This window comes from Triticum urartu, chromosome 3 (genome assembly GCF_003073215.2).
Source record: "Triticum urartu cultivar G1812 chromosome 3, Tu2.1, whole genome shotgun sequence".
Taxonomy (NCBI): domain Eukaryota; kingdom Viridiplantae; phylum Streptophyta; class Magnoliopsida; order Poales; family Poaceae; genus Triticum; species Triticum urartu.
In genome coordinates this window covers 22,364,798-22,372,346 of record NC_053024.1, presented here as the reverse complement: position 1 = coordinate 22,372,346, position 7,549 = coordinate 22,364,798, and the positions used below count along the sequence as shown (strand labels likewise).

Below are 7,549 nucleotides of genomic sequence, written 5' to 3'. Positions count from 1 at the left end.
CTTAATTAATTGCAAGGCCTTTTAAATTAGAGAGCTTAGTGTTATAGAGGATATATGTGCAAACCCCACCTACCAAACAACTTTATACGAAGTGGATTGTATATGGAGGGGTTTGGGGCCTTTCAAAGGGATTTGGGGGGATTGGGTGTATAGCTGGTCAAACGGGCCAGGCCAACCAGGCTAGCACGTGAGCATCCTGGCACAGCCCGCGGCACGCCTTGGACCGTGCTTGGGCTTGGAGGCTGGGCACGCGGGTCGGCACGGCACGACCCGTTTATTTATTTTTTAATCTTTTCAAAATATTGGATGGAAAAAAAGTGGATTCACATACTCCTTAAAATCCCCACCTCCCAAAACCTCCCCAATTCTATTCCATCAAACGAGGCCTTAAGTGAGGTCTAGAGGGTGATTTGTCTGGTTTAGAATAGTTTTGGGGATGGCATTAAGAACTCAGTTTTAAACATGAAGGGTTATGTGATCCAAATTGGATACTCCTTAGGCTTATCTGTACTTTTTTCCCAAAGGGTATGATGAGACGCCCGGAATAGCAAAACTGCCACTGTCACTGCGATGCGTCATCCATGGCCAGTTCCGGACTCGCCGTACCGGAGGAAGCTACGCGGAAGGCTCCGGCCAAAGCAGCTCTATTTGCACAAGGCTCGGCCTTGGAGAATAAATACGTGTTTCATCAACCTGGCATGTTGAATTTCTTCAAAGTGACTGAATTGTCAATCTCGTCACCCGTACAACAATAAGTCAACACCCACACTAAGTAAAATATTAAAATGGAAATGATGAATCCCAAACGTTAGGCTTTTAATCATGGTAACCCGAATGTTTTTTATAGCAAGTTTAGTTGACGCGAGGTGGCAAGTTTAGTTGGCAAACATGAAAATCTGAACTAAAATTGCCATAAAAATATGTTCGGGTTGCCATGCTTAAAATCTGAACGTTCGGAATTTACCAGGGTCCTATTGAAATAGGTGAACGAAAAATGAGTTATAGAAAAAAAAATTACTACCACTCTTTGTGGTTAGAAACATGCCAATCTCACGGAGACAAATCACCGCGTAACCCATTCCATTGAATTAACTCTTCTTCCATCATTGCCAAAGAAAAGAAGCCACGACCACTCTCCCGAGACTCTCCCACAAAGGTGAAGAAGCAAGCACTCCTGACGCTAAGTCAAAGTGACTGAATTGTCAATCTGTCACTTGTACAACAATAAGTCAACACACACACTAAGTAAAATATTGAAACGGAAATGACGAATCCCAAAAGTTTGGCTTTTAAGCATGGCAACCCGAACGTTTTTTATGGCAACTTTAGTCGACGCAAGGTGACAAGTTTAGTTGGCAAACATGAAAATCCGAACTAAAATTGCCATAAAAAATGTTTAGGTTGTCATGCTTAAATTCCGAACGTTTGAAATTCACCGGGGTCCTATTGAAATAGGTGAAAGAAAAATGAGTTATAGAAAAAAAAATTGTGGAATAAAATGTAAACATAAATTAAGCAAAAAACGCATACAGAAAAATATTTGACAAAAAACTGCCAATCTCGTCACCCGTAACAAATATGAGTTATGGAACAAAATTCGTGGAATAATACTTTTAATTAAAAATATTTTGTTGCAGAAAATATAATCATAAATTAAGCCCACATGATTGCATAGAGCACATTTGACGCAAAATTGACAAAAAACTGCCAATCTCGTCACCCGTAACAAATATGAGTTATGGAACAAAATTCGTGGAATAATACTTTTAATTAAAAATATTTTGTTGCAGAAAATATAATCATAAATTAAGCCCACATGATTGCATAGAGCACATTTGACGCAAAAATTGCGTGGTAACTGCCAATCTCGTCACCCGTAACAAATATGAGTTATGGAACAAAATTCGTGGAATAATACTTTTAATTAAAAATATTTTGTTGCAGAAAATATAATCATAAATTAAGCCCACATGATTGCATAGAGCACATTTGACGCAAAAATTACGTGGTCGGCAGGATTCGAACCTGCGCGGGCAAAGCCCACATGATTTCTAGTCATGCCCGATAACCACTCCGGCACGACCACTTCTGTGAGTATTCTCTGTTGGTTCATTAATAATATTAATAACATACAGCATGGGGCCAATCCACCGCTGCAACTTTTACCATGGAAAGACATGGCGGCAGCAGAAGCCGCCTCGTCTTCGACCGCCGCTACGGATGAAAGTACGAGTACACCGACCTCTAACCCTTTTATTCTCACTCTCTTTCTTTCCTGGTCTTATTCATGTTCGTATGTAGTAATAGCCAAACACATACTGAATTTGGATGGACCAACCAAGTTATCTCCATATGTTTCCAAAAAGAGCAAATTCATGACAAAACGAGCTTCAAAATTTTATGCCAACTGTCTCCAAAGTTTATCATCCAAATCAATATCAAAAACCGTAATCTCTTGTAGTCAAAACTAGCACGAACAAGCAGCTGGCGTCCCAGGATTGGCACAAGAGACAGTTCAACCGACATACTGATGGAGCATACAGTTACATCACACAAGAAGTTGAGAATGGCATTACTACCCACACCATTAGCTTTATGCAACAGGACTGTAAATTCCCGTATCAGCAATCTCATTCATAAAGACATGTTCTCAAAACAGTCATTGCAGGTCAAGGAAACACCGAAAGAAATTCCGGAGTGGGAGCCAGCCTAAAATAGATACCATGACCTCCTATACGATCCATGCCACAATGGTTGGAAGAATAGTTCAATTTACTTGCATCTCACACTGGTCATCTGCTGAATCCAATTGAATGTGCAGTGGCCCTATATCTGAGACCTCTTCAATACCTTCAGCGGGCTGAGAGGGAGAGAAACACTATTACAATTTCGTCAATCTCCAGAAAATGAGAAAAGCATGGGTAAAAAAAATTACCCAGAGGAATTCTAGAAGGCACCACACAAGGTAATTTATGATCATAACGAGGCAAAACAGTTTGCCTGCCCAAACTCCACATGTGAGGTATCTACACCATTAAGGGTACAGAACATCAGCGACTTCCTTTTGTGTTTGCCGTCGTTGGGAAAATGTGGTGGTATTGCCCACAGTTTGACCAGTACAGCTAACCACTATATGGAACATAAAAAGTATAGAATTAACACTTTGACAGACAATATATGTAAGGACAGCTGACGATCCAAAAATAAAATCTGGTCTTCAGTTACAAATAATCTGAAATGACAGAAGATGAATTTACAGTCCCTGCTCTACCTTTTACTCACCGGGGAAGACGATCTAGCAAATTAGTGTTTGATGACTGCATTGCACGATCGTAGACAATCTCTGTTCTTTTGGCCACATCATCCCAACTATAGAGTTTTTTCATCTACGATGCACATTAGATTTGAATAAGCACAAAAGGACTTTGCATATCAATTTTCTACTAAAGGAAAAACTGGTGCAGAACGCCCTTTTCTGAGAGTGGTCCAATGCGCAGTAAGGTCGACCAGGTGCATAGAGTTAAAACTCACCGGACGATGCATAATTTGGGGATCTATACCAGGAAGTATGTCGATGGCTTGCCTGACAGCTCGTACCATATCTTCTGGATCTGGTTCTGCAAGCACTATCATGTCATCTGGTAGAACCTGAAAAAGAGTCATTTGTAGGAAACTGCAAATTGTCCAACTAGCTGGAATTTATTTTTCTCTACAAAAGAAAAACTTCAAAATTATAAATAGCATACCTCTGGAACCCCTCCGACTCTAGTGCTTACTGTCAACAGCCCGCAGCTTGCTGCTTCCAGAATGGCTATGCAAAATGCTTCTGTAAGCGAACTACAAGAGCAAAGGCTAAGCCTCACGTCTCAGTATTACCATGGTTAATTGCACTATGCACAACTTTCATAAACAATGTTAACTTATCCACCTTCTAATTTTCAAACAATATTAGGATTATGTAAGTGAAAAAGAAAAGCTATTTTCTTTCTGTTTGCATTAGATCCATGAAATACATACTTATAATTCCATAAGAAATATTCCCGCAACATCAGTATGTTTTATCACATGATATTCTACATACATGTTTGAAGAACCAGAGGTTCACAGGAACAATTATTCAATAATCTGGCACGAATATGACCAAGTGCAGAAAAGATCCAATGTATCCAAAGTGGCTCAAAATATCTGTTCTAGGAGAGCGCTAAGCATTCAAACATTCAAATACAGCAATTTTAGCTACTCTGTTAATGGTAGTGATCATTGCCACAGACGCCATGGGTTTTCAGAATTCAATGGACAAGTTTGGTAAAAGCAACTTCATCCGTCGCAACAAAAACTGAAAATTGGAACCTGACAGGACTATTTCAACAGATAAGAGTATACGATAATCGATGGCAAAGTAGAAATCCAGTAAGAACAGAAAAAGGCACATATATAACCAACAATCTAGATATTTTGAACACAAAAGAATGAATACTCAGAAAGGTACCTGTTAAGAAATATATGACCAGATATCAGAACAGATCATACTTGAGCACGAGGTACAGCCCCTAACATCTCAACTCTATTCTGAAGGGAGAACTTCTCCCTCATCTCTTCAAGTCGCACACGTTTTGGACCATCGCCTCCAACAATAAAACGAACCTGAGAAATCCAAGATTTATTAACTGAGGGAACATAATCCACTATAACTCCAAAACAACATAGAATAAGAAAGTAAAGGTGCAAGATGGTAACGTATGAACCAAAACATTCTATGAAGCTGAACTGTCAGGCAATTTATTATATATATCAGACCAGAAAGGACGACAGTGATCAAAACAGTATGTCTATATGCCGAGTTACGAACTTTTTCGGCCTTATAGTAAATACATGTAGTTCACCTTTTCTTATTTCATGAGTGGCTCATGCAAAGAGTGCTGTAGGTTTTAGCTATAACCCACCTTTGGAAATAAATGGCATACTTCTGGAATGACTTCAACAAGAAGGTCGGCACCTTTTCGATATACTAATCTACTTATCACAACAATAATGATTACATCACAGCTTAAGCGGTTCGAGGAGGGAGTAAACATTGTAGTATCCACTGCATTAGGAACCATGAAAACCTTCTCTGGAGATATCCCTTACCTCAAGACAGTGTTCTCTTTGCTTGTGTGAGATACACATATGGCCTGATCAATATCTGCAAGAGTAAACTGCAGCACCTTATTCATGTGAATGCTTCCAACATCAGCAAAACCATAAAGCGAGTGGTCCGTGAAGACAACTTTGTACCCCATCGTCCTAGCATGCATCAATGCTTCATGACACATTGTTGAAAAGGCCTGATGCCCATGCACAACTGATATCTTCTCACGAATAAGAATGGTCCTTATAATTGGAAATGTCATGAATAATGTAGGCAGTGTATTCTGCATCAGGAATGGCCTCCATGGCACATAATAAACCTTCAAGCCGTCAGTAACATATCGTACTCCAGAACGTTTCCCATATGCATGTGTCATGACAACAACCTATAGAATAACAAATGGCATTTTCTCAAAAGTTTACTCAGAAATAGTATAAATGAGCAGAGCAGGATAACAAACAAGCAGTTCATTAGGTAAAGACCTTATGGCGAAGCTTAAGGAGGCACTGCGATAGATAATAGATGTGGCTTTCCACACCGCCAAAGTTTGGGAAGAAAAAGTCAGACACCATCAAAATCCTGTGCTTTCTGCTCTGCCCATCCATTGTGTTCCGAAACACTGAAACCTGAAATAACATAAGCCGATTCATTCACTAATGGAAAAGAGAGTCTAAACAACGCAGGCTAGTGACCTTTAAATCAAACTCATGTTGTCCATATTGATACATCATGCTTAATCTCTAGCTAAATCACTGGCGTATGGAAACAAATTCTGAACATGAAAAGGTGTTAAATTATAAGTAATGATTTTAAAGTGGCGTGTCAGATAAGGGCAATTATCAAATGTTCATTGCCAACCAAAATAAAGTAGAAGGTTTGCCAGAAAGATCTAGGGGGTAGGAGGAGAAGGAGGAGGTTCTGCTCGCCTGTGACGTGACGATTGGCTGAAAGAAGAGGAGGAACCGTTGCCCGTGTTCGTGGATCTGGAGCAACGAGCTCACGAGTGTGGGGCACGATGAAGGCATGAAGACGGAGAAGCAGAAGGAGGTGGGAGAGGAGGGGGGCTAACCTTAGTCGAAGCGGGAGGAGGAAGGCGACCGCCGGACCGTCGCCGGAGCGGCTGGGGGGTTCGAGGGCTTGTAGATCCGGGCCACCTGAGAAGTGCGTTTGGGCGGTGTGACCATTCCGCCAGATCGAAGCCGTTCGGAGTGCATCGGACGGTGGGCGGTTTTCGACCTCTGTTAAAAAGAGTTTAAGCAAACAAAACCCTGCCACGAACCGAAAGCCCACCCTGGCCGAGCGGGAGTGTCGGCACCGATTCATGCTGCCGCTACTAGGGACACGGCCACCGCCGCCGCCTCTTCTCGGCATTGGAGGCGGCGGGAAGCCCGCACTACGGCGACGACAGGCGGCGGTGGTACGAGGAGGAGGGCAAGGCGGTGAAGGTGTCGGTGTGGTGGGACTTCAGAAACTGCCACGTCTCCCGGAACATCAACGTTTGCCGCGTCGCCCAGCGTGTCTCCACCGCGGTCCGCACCGCCGGCGTCCGCGGCCCGCTCGCCATCATCGCGCGGTGCATGATGCGCTAGTTGCCACTGGCGTCGTCATCTCCCACTTCCCAGGCAGTTGCGTCCTCCCATCCTATCTTTCCGTTCCATCTCCATCTGCGTGCTTGTGATTTCAGCTGCGTGTTATTTGGGAATTTTGTGGTGTGTTTCGCTTGTTGTGCTGCTGGTGCCTGGTGATTTGCAGCGCATTGCTATGTTTTGCGTCGTTAGTATGCTTGGGTTAATGGTCATGAATTGCGAATCATAGTTCTGTTTATTCCTACTATTTCGCACAATCGAATACCACAAATGAGTGACTTTGACAATACACTTGGGTTTTTTATAAGGAAGGAGGACCCCCGGCCTCTGCATCTGAGCGATGCATACTGCCACTTTATTAGTTATTCTCACAAGACCTTATAAAATCATACAACAGTAAAACTAAAGTCACCGTCTAAGCAACAACTGTCGTTACTCCTATCCAATTGATGAAGAGGCGATGATAGCCTGAGCCTAATACCAAATAGACATCGCAGCCAAACCTAAACATCTAAGACCTGAGGTCCCAACCAAGACGCCTGCCGGGTATGGGGCACCTACGAGTCCGGTGCACTCCTCAATCAGGACGCGTGCCGGGTATGAGGCCGCCGCAGCCACCTGTCATCAATCCATCTTCAGTGTTGTACTGCTGCATCCACCTTGCCCGGTCTAGCGGCCGTCGACGCCACCACGACGCCAGACAATGTCACCCTCCTGCGCGAGTCCATCATCGCACATCAGACTCCTAATCTCCGGGGCGCCATGCCAGCTAGATCTGTCACCATCCATGTGTATGATGAAGCACCACTCCACCAAAAGACGTCGTCCACTG

At 42.9% G+C, this 7,549-nt stretch overlaps 1 non-coding gene and 1 pseudogene across 1 annotated transcript; both read right to left on the bottom strand.

Moving 5' to 3' along the window:
- Positions 1-2,004: 2,004 nt before the first annotated feature.
- On the bottom strand, positions 2,005-2,086 carry TRNAS-AGA. The gene has a single exon. It is a non-coding gene; the product is annotated as a tRNA-Ser (tRNA).
- Positions 2,087-2,377: 291 nt separating this feature from the next.
- LOC125542476 lies at positions 2,378-6,358 on the bottom strand (annotated as a pseudogene).
- Positions 6,359-7,549: the final 1,191 nt, after the last annotated feature.